Source organism: Marmota monax, unplaced genomic scaffold (assembly GCF_021218885.2).
Source record: "Marmota monax isolate L192 unplaced genomic scaffold, Marmota_monax_Labrador192_F-V1.1 WCK01_AAM20220418_F8-fsc00178, whole genome shotgun sequence".
Lineage (NCBI taxonomy): Eukaryota > Metazoa > Chordata > Mammalia > Rodentia > Sciuridae > Marmota > Marmota monax.
This window is the reverse complement of record NW_026694501.1, coordinates 2,817,062-2,831,670: the sequence shown is the minus strand read 5'-3', so window position 1 is coordinate 2,831,670 and position 14,609 is coordinate 2,817,062.

The following is a 14,609-nucleotide window of genomic DNA, read 5'->3' as shown; positions in this document are numbered from 1 at the left end:
ATAATTATAAACACGATTTTCTTGATACTTACCTATATCCTAATTTTCACTCCAAACAGTCAAATTGCATTTTTATGTTCCCATCTCTTCTATAACAAGTAAATATTGAAGGAAAAAGCTATTCTTGTTTTGCAATGATGAGGCCATGATTAAGTGAAGAGAAGGGATGTCTTGTGATGCTTATTTCCAGTTAGACATGACAAAATACAGTGTTCTTCACTTAGAGGTGAAATTTTATGTTGGTTTTATCCTCCCAGAAAGGCAAATAAGAAGAATAACTATATAGAAAGATTCAAATTTTTTTTTTTTTTTTTTTTTTAGTTTTAGTTTTTGGTTGTAGTTGGACACAATACCTTTATTTTATTTATTTATTTTTATGTAGTGCTGAGGATCAAACCTAGGGCCTCGAAGATGCTAGGTGAGCGCTCTACCACTGAGCCACAACCCCAGCCCCAAATTACTTGTTTTACTAAGTACGTTATTTCTAAATTTCAGAGAGTTATCATGTTTATGTAGAATTTGTCAAGGTCTTGTGTCTATATGTAAAATAATCTGTAGAATCACAATGGTTTTATTTTCATTGAAAATTTAAATACATGGCAAAAATGCACAGAGGCCTTTAAGCATTTAACTTGATTGATTTTCTTAAAGTGCAGGTTCATTACTAAACACCCGCACAATTTAATGCAATGATATCTGATATTGAATGCATGATGCTGAGTCATGGGATACATATATCACTTATGAGATTGATTTAAAACTAAATGTATATTTTGAAAGAAATTACAAATAGTCCATATTCAAGCTATGTAGTTCTTTAATTCATATTCCTCATACAGCAAAAATAATTTAAATGATTTATGATGAAGAATATGATCTAGAGTGAGAACCCAGCTTATAAATTCCGTATGGTCCAGCTGAGATTCCACTGGCTTGAAGCCCACCTCATATCTTCTAAACATTCTAATAATTATGTATATGGATTTATCACTTCATTCAGTGCTGGGTTTTTTTTTTCTTAATCAAATTAACAAGATGGGCATTTAAGGAACTGCTGAGTCATTTTAAAAAAACAATTTAATTGTATTTTGTTATGGTTTAGGATATTTCAATTCGTGTATCTGTTGTGTAATGATCAAATCAGGCAATTAACCCATCCCCTTAGACATTTGTTATTTATCTGTGGTAAGAACAGCTGGAATTCACTATTCCAGCTATTTTGTAATATACAATGCATTTATTGTTCACAATAGCCATTATACCAGCACACCAGATCTTACTCCTCCAAATTGTAACTGTGCCAGTTGACCAACCTCTCCCCACCCAACCACTCCCTACTTGTTTCAGCTTCTGGTAACCACTGTTCTATTCTCAACTTGTAGAGAACAACATTTTAAAAATAAAAGGGGGGTTAGATCAAGTGGTATTTATCTTTCTATACCTGGCTCATTTCTTTTGACATCATATCTTCCAGGTTCATCTATATTGTTGCAAAGACAGTGTATCATGGCTTTTTTTGATGGCTGAATAGCTTTCCAGAATGTATATGCACCATTTTTTATCCATTTATCCATTGGTGGTCATTTAGATTGATTCCAAATCTGGCCTATTTTAAATCGTACTGCAATAAGTATGGAGTTCAGAAACCCTCTGTTCAACATACTGAAGTCATTTCCTTTGGATATACACCAGGAAGTGGAATTGATAGGTTGTATGCTAGTTCTGTGTTTAAACTTTGAGGAATTTCCCTACTGGTTTTTTCATAATGCTGGACAACACTTTTTTCATTATTTAGAAATAGCAAATATAACAAGGGTGAGGTGTTATCTCATTTGGGGTTTGCTGTGCATTTCCCTGATGGTGATATTGAGTGATTTAAAAAAAAAAAAAAAACTTGCAGTTTATATGTCTTCTTTTGAATAATATCTTTTCACTCCAAACAGTCAAATTGCATTTTTATGTTCCCATCTCTTCTATAACAAGTAAATATTGAAGGAAAAAGCTATTCTTGTTTTGCAATGATGGGGCCATGATTAAGTGAAGAGAAGGGATGTCTTGTGATGCTTATTTCCAGTTATACAGTTAAGTTATTTTTAATTTCATTATTATGTTTACAATTATTTGCTTATTTTAATTTTGAGTTAAGTCTTTATAAATGCTAGATATTAACCATTTACAAATATTTTCTTCTCTTCTGTAGGTTGTCACTTCATTCCATTGTTTCTTTTGCTATGCAGAAGATTTTTAGGTTGATGCTGTCCCTTTTCACCATTAGTGATTTTGGTGCCTGTGCTTTTTGAGGTTTTATCTTAAAAATCCTCATCCAGACCAATGGCATGTTGTGTTTAATTTATGTTTTCTTCTAGCAGTTTAATATTTTCAGATATTACATCAAGTCTTTAATTTTGAGTTATTTTTTTGTTTGAATAATTATTTTTATCAGGGAGATTTATATCTTTTTTTTCAAATAATAATTTTTTTATTATTATTAGTTGTTCAAAACATTACAGAGCTCTTGACATATCATATTTCATACATTTGATTCAAGCAGATTATGAACTCCCATTTTTACCCCGTATACATATTGCAGATTCACGTTGGTTCCACATCCACGTTTTTACATACTGCCATACTAGTGTCTGTTGTATTCTGCTGCCTTTCCTATCCTCTACTATCCCCCCTCCCCTCCCTTCCCTTCCCCTCCCATCTTTTCTCTCTACCCCATCTACTGTAATTCATTTCTCTCTCTTGTTTTTTTTCCCCTTTCCCCTCACTTCCTCTTATATGTAATTTTGTATAACAATGAGGGTCTCCTTCCTTTACCATGCAATTTCCCTTCTCTCTCTCTTTCCCTCCCCCCTCTCGACCCTGTTTAATGGTGATCCTCTTCTCATGCTCTTCCTCCCTATTCTGTTCTTAGTTGCTCTCCTTATATCAAAGATGACATTTGGCATTTGTTTTTTAGGGATTGGCTAGCTTCACTTAGCATAATCTGCTCTAGTGCCATCCATTTCCCTGCAAATTCCATGATTTTGTCATTTTTAAGTGCAGAGTAATACTCCATTGTGTATAAATGCCACATTTTTTTATCCATTCATCTATTGAAGGGCATCTAGGTTGGTTCCACAGTCTAGCTATTGTGAATTGTGCTGCTATGAACATCAATGTAGCAGTATCCCCATAGTACGCTCTTTTAAGGTCTTCAGGGAATAGTCCGAGAAGGGCAATAGCTGGGTCAAATGGTGGTTCCATTCCCAGCTTTCCCAGGAATCTCCATACTGCTTTCCAAATTGGCCTCACCAATTTGCAGTCCCACCAGCAATGTACAAGTGTACCCCCTTTTTTTAATTAATTGCAACAGGTAGGAAAGTAATTGAGCATCCTTCTCTTGTTCTGGAAAAGCTTTGAACTTTTCCCTGCGTAGTATCACATATGGCCCAGACTATGTGGAGGAGTATTTCTTCTATACACAGTTTTTTGACAGTTTTTAACCACAAAGTTATGTTGAACTTTATACCCTGCGTGAATCTCACTTGATCATGGTGAACAATCTTTTTAATGTGATATTGAATTCAGTTTTCTAGAATTTTTTTTTAAGAATTTTTGCATTTATATGTATCTGTCATATTGTCCTGCTGGTGTTACGGTTCCTGTCTTTTGTCTGGTTTTGGTATTAGGATGATGCTGGCCTTGGTGAATGAATCTGGTGGATTGATAACCTGAATTATGCCAGAAACATTTTCTTACATATTTAGTTTATTAGGAATAGATAGCCCCAAAAATGTTTAGAGGTTTTCTTAAGAATATTTTATGGTTTTTTTTTTCTTGCTCTCTCACTTTTATCAAGTTTACCAAATACATTTCTTTCATGGGTTTTTATTTGAGAATTTTTGTTACCTTTACTTTTGTTACCACATATAAAACCAAAATATTGCATTTTATATATTATACTCTATAAAACATTAAATATAATGCTATATATTTTAGAAAATATGGATAATAAGTGATATACATAATCACTAGTCCAAAATAAAATTTCAAAGTTAACTTGGAAAACAATAGTATATTGTCAAATTTAAGGTACAGTGTAACAAAATTCCATAATAGTATTGAATAATATTCTAGGAAATATAATTTGAGAGAGTGAGTATAACTTTGCCTGGCATTTAAATTTGCCAATTTTTAAAAAATACATAAAATTTATCATCCTCGTAGTTCTAAAATATCACTATGCTATTTTTACTAGTTAAAGTTTAGTTTGAAACTAAACATGGATTACATATTTCTTGAGGTTTTCACAAATTTACTAATTTCTGTCAAGTTCTAGTGGATATGCTTTCTAATTTGTAAAAGCTAACACAGCCTTTGTGCATAAAAATATTGCAACTAAAAATAGCTTGCAGAATTTTGTTACATGAAAATGTAAAAAGATGAGTCATTTGAGAAAATAAGATGAGAGTGAAGACATATGTGCTTATATTAATAGTAATTTTATGTATTAATTATTATTAACTAGTTATGTGATAAACCAGTTCTTCATTTTATTGTCAATTTGGTAATTTATTAAAGCATTGGATAGCTTCTTCATTATTCTATGGTCATTGTTTAGAAATAAATGTTAAGTGGGTGAGAGTTTTTTACCTTAATATTCCATTTATAATTACTAAATTATCTGGGCTATAACAAAATATTCTGGAAAATACATCATGTTAATTAGATATATAAATGTCACGTTTTTGTTGTTGTTGTTGTTGTTTTTTTACCAAATTTTTATATGTTCTAAGTAATACCTAGCACGCCTTTTCAGGTTGGCATGAATCAAAGTGTCTAACCACAAGTCAGTACTTGAATGACACCCTGAAATAAATGCTAACACTGCTTGAAGATTTGAGATGAAAATTATGTCCATATTGCATCTGATATAAAGACAGCCCTCCATAGCCACAGGTCCCACATCCATGAATCCAAACAAACTCGATCAAAAAAAAAAAAAAACACTTTTTTTTAAATTGCATCTGTAATGGACATGTGTAGAATTCTTTTGCCTATCATTATTCCCTGAGCAATACATCATAAAAACTATTTACAAAAAATTTACATTGTACTAGGTATCATAAGTAATGTAGAGATGATTTAAAATATACAAGAGGATATATATAGGTTCTATGGAAATGTTTTGCCATTTTATATAAGAACTGACAATCTTGAGATTTTTGTATCGTGAGGGTTATGGGGAAAAATCCCCCAAAGATACCAAGGAAGAACCATGTATTTTATTTATATTTTTGTGAGAAGTATACATTCCAATGTAAATGTTTGTACTTGGATGTGGTATCTCGACTGATAGTCCTTCATGCTCATGTGCACGAAACTCAACTTAGTGCCTCAGCTTATCCTCAGAAATCACCTACAGTCTGTCTGAAACAGTGAAAAGAGGAGCAATTTCTTTGAACTGCTTTGAATGATGAATAGTATCCTGCCAGCCTACTGTGAAAATCAAAGTAGATAATGTATGTTTGGTAGGCATTGATTGAAAAATACATTTTAAAATACCATAAATGAAGGTTTAATAAGCATCTTTAATTTATGAATATATCCATTTTGTCCCATTTGCATTTTCAAATTGTTCTCCTACTCAGGTAGAACATTTCTTAAGTTTACTACCTCTACATAAAGCAATTGTTCTAAAATTACTTATTATTCTTTTAATCGTAGTAGATTATCAATCGGAAATCTTCAGGCAAAGTCAAGAGTGGCTATTTAATGGTATATAAAAGATCATCCTCTAGGTCTATTTTATTAGAATAAATTCACTATAAATATGAGTAAGAACATGTTAATATGAAATATGACTAAATTCTAAATGAATCAAGCAAAACCTGAAATACAAGTAAATACTGTCCTAACAGCAAATTTCCTGGCAGACATGCATTAATTGAATAATATTTTTCTTTGAAATACTCTGAAATTTCTATTTTTTTTTGAAGAGTCTTATTCATGAGCCTTTCTATTCTTTAGTTACACCATATATTGTACTGAAAAAGGAAACCAGTTAGCCTGGTTATTTTGTTAACTTATCAAGATCAAATGACGTTTTACTGTTTAAAATCAATTTAAAACTAATATAATTCACTCTCAAAAAATACATTTGTTATCAATGATAATGTTTTAAAGAATGGATAGCTGATTCTTAGAGAAATTCCCCCCACCCCAAAAGTTCTAAGCCTTACTTAATCAATTGGACAAGATTTTTTAATGTCCTGGGATGCCAGGCTAAACAGACATGGTGGTGGTACAATGGAAAGTCTAAGGAAACTTCAATCCCTTTTTCAGTATTTCTTTACAGAAAGCATGTGACAATGCATGGAAGTTCTGCTTGTCCTCTTAGCAAAAGAAAGACCCGTAGTAGACAAAATTGGACCTCTGATGACAACTGAGAGCCTTTTATTGGACCAGCTCATTGGTTCTGTGATATGTCCCCATTTCCCCAGCCCAAGGCACTCATTTTTTCCCAACTCTAATCATCCTATGTGGTTAGAGTCTGGCAAACACAAGTTTCTTTATCCTGTTGCATTTACTGTGGCAGTGCTGTATCTCTTATGCATTAGTCTCCAGTTTAGATACCCTTTATCCAGCTCTGACTGGACATATAAATCCTGATGCCTTGCACACAATTGGCCATCATTATGTTCTTTTTCAAAGAAAAAAACTTCATGTTATAGCTTCAGAGAGAAACAAACTTATTGGAACTCAGAGGTTATAAAGCTCCTTTGAAGGTGGTAAATACGCCCTTCCCATGCCTTCTGAAAATAGATGTCATTCTCTGCCCTCCTACATTACCCTTAGAGCAGCCTCAGATGGAGGGGATGGAATAGAAACTACAGAAATTACAAGGCTGACCTAAAGAATAATGAGTTTGTTTTAGTTAAGTGAATCCCTAAGACTAATGAGCTCAATGGCCTGATGCCATTATGACTGCACATTTGTTACTAAGTCATTGTAAAATGACAGTTTATGTTGTCACAGGAAATAATATGTCCAATGACATGCACCTTCTATAACACCATGCCCATCGAAAGCCAGTACTGGGGGCTGTGGTTGTAGCTCAGTGGGAGAGCGCTTGCCTAGCACATATGAGGCACTGGGTTCGATCCTCAGTACCACATAAAAATAAATAAATAAAACAAAGGTATTGTGTCCTACTACTAAAAAACAATTAAAAAGGAAAGAAAGAAAGATAGCTCGTACCGTTTGTTAAATAAAAGCAAATGTGAGCTGAGAGATTCCTGGTTTAAAACAATATTTTAAAAGAACAGGTGAGAAGTACTAATCTAGCAGAAAATGTGTTTAGTGAGACTAAACATGTTTTCAAAGTGAAGGTGAAAAAAAACACGAAAAATGTTTGCATACTTTTAGGGAAAAAAATTAAAAGATCATTGAACTATCCTAACAGATTAATGAAACCAACATAACTCTTTTTGTTGCCAACATTTAGAATAGTGATTTTAAGAAAAGAAAATTATAAAGGCCTAGAAACTCTTTCTGATTTTCAAGGCACTATTCATTTTGTCTCCTTGCATAAATGTTTATCCTGTCAATAATGATCTTTTTGGCAACAAATTCAGTGGATACATATAGAATTATTTTTATGAATATGAATAAGATTAAATGGAAATTGAGGTAAGAAACATTATTTGGTAGAAGATTCTTGATGCACACAATCAGGCAGGAATATTTTATAGCTTTTAAGTAAATATTTTCTATTAGAAATAAATTGTATAATCATGTTGCTGGATATGCAATAATAAACTAGTGTTAAGATATGCAATTGAGTTCTTGGAATACATATCTGATTGTCCTGGGAAAGTACAAAGCATGATTTGCATCAACTGTTTTGATTTCAGTTTTTGGCATGTCTAACTTGCATTGGGGGCACTGTTTACTTTTAGTAGGAAAACAATCTCACCAATTTGCAAGTTGTACCAATTTATTTTGTAAGTTGAGCTAAATGAGGTTCATTCCAAATCTCAGGATCAGTGCAGATAACCTAGGATCCAAACATTACTCATGGGGACCAATAGACAGTATTCCTTTCTTGCCTACTGAACACCAAAGTAGGCTCTGAATGAACTTCTTAAGAAAATATGCACCCTCTTGGCTTTACCAACTGGCAAAAGCATTTAGAACTCTAAAAAGCAGTTGTTCCTAATCTCCCAACTTTGGAAAACACGTGGAAGGTCTAAGTTATCAGATGAGAATCCATCAGCTTTGGACTTGGTAGCGATGATCACTGTACTAGAGGGGGTTAGCAAGCCAAGAGCTGAGAGATAATAAATTTTTATTAACTAAATAAGCACAATAACAAAGTGGTGCTTGGTTCTATAACGTCACAAGTGAAATAACGATACTTGTTAAAGATTGGAAACCAGTCATTTTTTATTAGGTTCAAAACACACAAACTGCTAAAAAGATACTTTAAGCTCAAAATTCTGAATTTGCCATCTCAGATACAAATGTAATAGGAATGAACTAGGAAACACTTAAAAAGAATAAGGCAAAATAATGATGAAAAATGTTCCTTTTAGATTAGTGATTTTCATTAATTCACAAAATTCTATTGTAGGTAAAATATATTCTCTTTCTTGAAGACTTGATTGAATTTTACAGTTCAGCTAGAGCAGCGAGCATTTTTGTGCTCCGAGTGGACTTTAAACATGTCACTCATCCATTGCCTGCCTATTCCATTGTCCTTCTAAGACATTGACCATACGTTGCTTTTCAAATGGTCAACATCTACAATGTTGAGATCTGCCAAATAGCAAATCAACCTTTATAATTAAAGTTGACAAGCTGACAAGAAAAATGAGTGTATACTTGCATATATATATAAATTTTTATGTCACATTGCCGTCTGTGCACTGGATTGCTTTTTGTCAGTAGCCGAAGGCTCGTTTCTCTGCACCAGAAACATTTTAGACTCCAAGGTCTTCAGACAGCTCCCCTTCGCCCTAGTGAGTCTGCTGATTAATTTTGGATACTCTTCTTAATTAACACCCCAAAGGAGGTCTAGATATCTAGCCTATGGTTCATGAAAACCAAGTGAATCTGAAGAATAATGACCCAGGGAGACAGGCATGCTCTCTCCAAATGATGTTTTAAGAACATCAAGTCTCTCTCAAGTCAAGATGGTATCTGGCAATGCCTAGGGAGGATATAGGCCTTTAATCAGGGCAAACATAGAGATTTGTGTGAGTCTAATTTAATTTACTTTTTGACAAGGAGAGGAGTGATAGATGTTCCTTGACAGGTGAAACATGGCGCCCCAATGCAGTCCTGGTTGCCAGTGGCCTTGATTAGTAACTAGTCCCATTTCGACCTCCAGGCAGAATTGTTGATGAGAGAAAAGAGTGAAGCAACTGGAATAGTTGATGAAATAAGAAACTTGCTCTCATCCCTAAATCTGTGAAACTGAATCATGGAACCAAGAAATGTTAAGCTCATGTCAGCTCTCATAAGGATATCTAAAGACACGGATTCTGCACATGTGAGGATTCCTACTGATTGACTCCAACAATATTAGATCTACAAACAAAATTTGAGTGCATATATTTACATAGTATTTCCTGAGGGACAGTACTACAACTGTTTCTTAAACCTTCTTGCATCTATGAGAAGTGCTAGGACCCATGGTCCTCTACTGTCTAGGCCAGCTGCATCAAGAACAGGTGAAAAATATCTATCATGACTTTTCCTAGACAGAAAGGTAGAAAATCAAGCTAAGGTAGACACCTAGTACCAATCACCTCAAGTTAGTCTGGTGCCTTGACTGTATGTCGCACAGGATTTGATTCAAGACCACCTGACTTGCATGGTGTAGTTAGCGAGTTTTCAAGACTGAGTCATCTCAGGGCTCTGTTGTGTTAGCTATACTCAGGATTGAGCAGCTCCACACTTAGAAAAACATATGTCATCCTATCTGTTCCTTTCAGGGAGGAAAAAAATATCTTCATGTTGATACTCCGTATTCATTCCATTTTTACCCTTACTAACAAAATGCCAGACTCGTTTCTTCCTCATTATTTCTGTGCTTAAAACCTATAACCTGAAAAAAGTATGTTAAGTAATCTATTTTTTAACACTTTGCCATGAGGAAATATATATATATATATGTTTTATTGCCTTTCTCAATCTCAACTAAGAATGAACAGCTGTAACATTTTTGCCTGTCACCATTTCTAGGCAGCAATTTAAAAAATAAGAAAAGTTATTGTATAAAAAGTTATTCCTCAACTTGAAACATGAATGCCTACTTTCACATGTTCAGTCATTCAGTCAGTTAGGCTGCAAACAATTATGCAGTGATTTCTATGGATCAAATGCTGTGAAAACTATTGTGCTCACAAAATGAGTACACAAAATTGCAAGATAGCTGCAGATTTTTCCTGTCCTCATATGTCCATCACCTTTGCAATTTGACCTTTCTGTTCTTCTTACAAAATGGTGAAATGCATTTCTCCACCCCTTAAATCTGGGCTTGAGTGCGTGACCCACTTGGGCTTTAGGAAACAGAAACCAACCTGAGCCTTGGAAAGCACTTTCACATTGATACTTGGCAAGGGAAAACCTGAAAAACCAAAGTATAGGCGATGAGAGAGGAATGAATTGAGTAAGAGAGATTCATATATTGAGCCATCAGTCTTCTTGTTGCGTTTATAAAGAAATCACCCTAATATGAAAATATCTGGTAATAATATTCTGTGGCTATTATCACCATAAAGAGTGACAATTGGGTTATTATTAATAAACTCTTAGGATATTAAATTTTAAACTGCCTTCCAAGTTTTCTATTTTGAAATGAATATGCATATTTGCATGATGACCACAACTGATTTGGAAAATATTTCTTGATAAACGTTGCAATACTCGATGCATAATCTAGGTAGAAAAGTCTATTGCACTATTAAATTTACTGGTTTCAATTGAAATTTTATTACTCAAATTTATTTCTGATATACTTAAGTTGGTATTTTCAAAATAACAAATGTATTAACCAAATAATGTGTTGTCTTTGGATATATTCAAAATATTTTATTGCACTCTTAGTATTTACTTTCTAAGAGTATCTTAAGAATTTGGTAGAGATCATTATGCCATTGGGTAAAAAGATCGTCAACAGTCAGGTACACTGGTATCCACTTTCCATTTTTGATAATCAGGAGGCTGAGGTATAAAGATCACTTGAGCCCAGGAATTTGAAATCAACCTTGACAATATAGAAAAACCCTGTCATAAAAATAAATAAGCAAACAAATAAATGGAATTTCAAAAATAAATAAATAAGAAGGTCAATAATAGACTATTATAATAATAAAAAATTTGTTCCCTACCACAAAGCATATAGAAAAGTCAATTCTACATAAAGTGTAGATCTCAACATACACAATAAGAAAACGTTCCTTCTAAATGGTTGCATAGGAGACTATTTCTAAATCTTTGAGGCAGAAAAAAGAATTAACAAGATATGAAAAACAATAGCCATAAATGATATGATTTGTAAGTTACGCTAAACGAAAATTAAAACTTATTGTCATCAAAAGCAGCATATAGAGAGTAAAAAAAGAAACCACAGAGGAGAAGAACATATTGAAGCATGTATAAGAGAGAAAAGCTCATAGCCCAAAAAGTATATAAAGAATTGCTAAAATACAAAAAGAAGCTAAAGATTCAGTAGAAAATGGGTAAGAAATTCAGAAGCAGTTCACATAACACTGGTCACCAGTAACAGTAGTCAGAACATGCAAATTAGACCTTGATGAGACACCAAAACAGACCCACCAGAACTACTGAAATGAAAAATACTGAAATATTAAAATAAACTTCTTTCTTCATCTCCAATATAAAACTTGAAATTCACTACTTCTACTCTTACACGAAAACTGGAAAAAGTAAAGTCAACTGCTTTTCTTGGACCCATTAGAGAACTGAGTTTTCAAAGGAAACTAACCCCCCAAAATCAATAGAGTAAATGGTGGAAGAAAGGTACCAGAGGTTTGTTAAAACCGGAACAGAAGCAAAATGCCAGGTTCTAGGGAAACGGTTCAGTAGTTATTCTGTCTATGCTGTGGAGGCTCAAGGCAGAGTAGGAGCCATAGGGTACCCTCACACCTCCACCAGATTTCCCTCTAGCAAACCCTCCAGGTTCTTCTCACAAGCGTCCAAGAATGTTCCCCAGCTGCCCTGACATAGCAAGGGAAGAGCAGCAATTGCATTAAAGAATCTTATGGACAAAGTAGACAGCATGAAAGATCAGATAATATCATCAGAGATAAAACTGTAAGAAGGAAAAGGAAATGCTATAGTGATGGCAACAGAAGTAGCAGATCAAGGACCTTTAAACACCCTCTCCTTCATAAAAGCAAGAAGAACACTTGAAAAGAGTTGTCAGTTTAAATTTCTTAGAACTCTGGAAAATAACCAATGGTATGCAGCAATTCAAGGAGTCTTTATTAAAGAAAATTCTTAGATCGTGGAACTTGCCTATTTCTATTCCCAACATTGCAATAGCCAAAATCCAACAGCTGCAGACATGATGAAAACTAAAAAAAAAAAAAAAAACTGAAGCAAGTCAAAGGGAAGAATGGAGGTGAAACTCTTTCAATCCCATTCCCAGAGAAAGCCATTATTTGACACATCTACTGGTTCCTGTCATTATTTGACAGTATATCCCATTGCAAATTGCTTTTTCCCATGAGGCATAGGCATTGTCTGATGCTATGGAAGCTTGAGTGGGTGACAATAGACTAATGAAACTTAAAATGAAAATCTGAAGAATGTGATGTCCATATAAGCCTTTGAAAATATTTGCCAAGTCCCCCGGGGACTTAGAGGCAGTGTTATGGTTTGGATATGAGGTGTTGCCCAAAAGCTCACCTGAGACAATGCAAGAAGGTTCAGAGGAGAAATGATTGGGTTGTGAGAGTCTTAAACTAATCCCCTGATAGGGATTAACTGACTGGTAACTGAAGTGGTAGGTTACGGCTGAAGGACATAGGAATTGGTTGTGGCTTTCAGGTATATATTTGCATCTGGCAAGTGAAGTTATCTCTCTCTCTCTCTCTCTCTCTCTCTCTCTCTCTCTCTCTCTCTCCTTCCTGATCACAATATGAGCTGCTACCCTATGCCATACTCTCCCGCCTTAATGTTCAGCCTTGCCTCAAGCACAAAGGAATGGAGTTGTCCTTCTACAAATTAAGACCTCTGAAACTGTTAGTCCTTAAAAAAAAAAAAAAACAACTTTTCCTGTCTACAATTGTGCCAGTCAGGTCCTTTAGTCATAGCAGCGAAAAAGCTGACTAAAACAACTAAAACTGGCAGTCAGTCTATAGAGGGAGTCAATCTCTAGGGGCGGTCAATCTCTCTCTTTCTCTCACGAATATGGAGTGACATATATACATATACACATACATACAGAAAAGACTTAAGAGGGCCCTCCAATCTCACCAGTGGCTAACCTTGAGACTACATGCAAATGGCAAGTGAAGTCTCAGAGGTATTAACTGCCTGAGTGTCCAACACCACACACACACAGAACAATTTAGCAAAGATTGGAGAATAATTAGTTTTAGAAATTTAAGAAAATTTCTGTGGAATCATTAGCTGACTGTTAAACTATTGGAAAAGAGACATCAGTGGCCACAAATGACAGAAAATATAGACTTCATACAATTGTTGGAGAAAAGTCTAAATAAACAAATAGTAAGATAAGCAGCAATGACAGCAATCCCTAGGGAAAGGATTTCTAGAGTTGCCACATTATACTTTTTAAAACGTGTTGTGTCAACAAGAAAGTCACAAAACATGAAAAGCAATGGCATATACAAATAATAATAATAATTAAAAAAACAGTAGAAACTTGTCCCTTAGAAATTCTAGATGTTGGACTTCTAGGACAAAAATTTTTAACTAAGCTTCTTTCAAAAATATGTTCAAAAAACTAAAAAAAAATGTCCAAAAAAACTATAAGAAAGTATGAAAACAATATCTTGCCATGTAAATAATATAAAAGAAGCAATAGAAATAATAAAAAGTAACTAAAATGGAATTATGAAATTGAAAAACAAAATAACTGAAATGAGAAACTCACAAGAAGAGCTCAGCTGCAATTTTGAGCATAGAGAAGGGGGGAAAAAGTCAGTACACCTGAGACAGGTCCACCTGGATTTTCCAATCTGAAAAGTGGAAAGATAAAAGAATGTAAAAATAAACAGAGAATCAGAGATGCAAACATGTTCAAATGCATCATTAAGTACAAGGAATCCTTAGTAAGATCACCAGCCAATTTCTCACCAGAATCCAGAAATGCCAAAAGGCAGTAAGAGGATATAAAGGCTAAAAGTAATATGATAAATATAATAAAAAGTAATATAACCAAGAATTCTATAGCCAGCAAAACTATCAATCAAAACTAAGGATATACCAAAACATGAAAAAGAAACAAAAGCTAAGAGAATCTGTCAACAACAAATATTCATACATGAAATACTAAAGGGAATATTTTAGGCAAACATGATAGAACACTAAACTTGAGTCTATATGAAGAAACAGAAAAT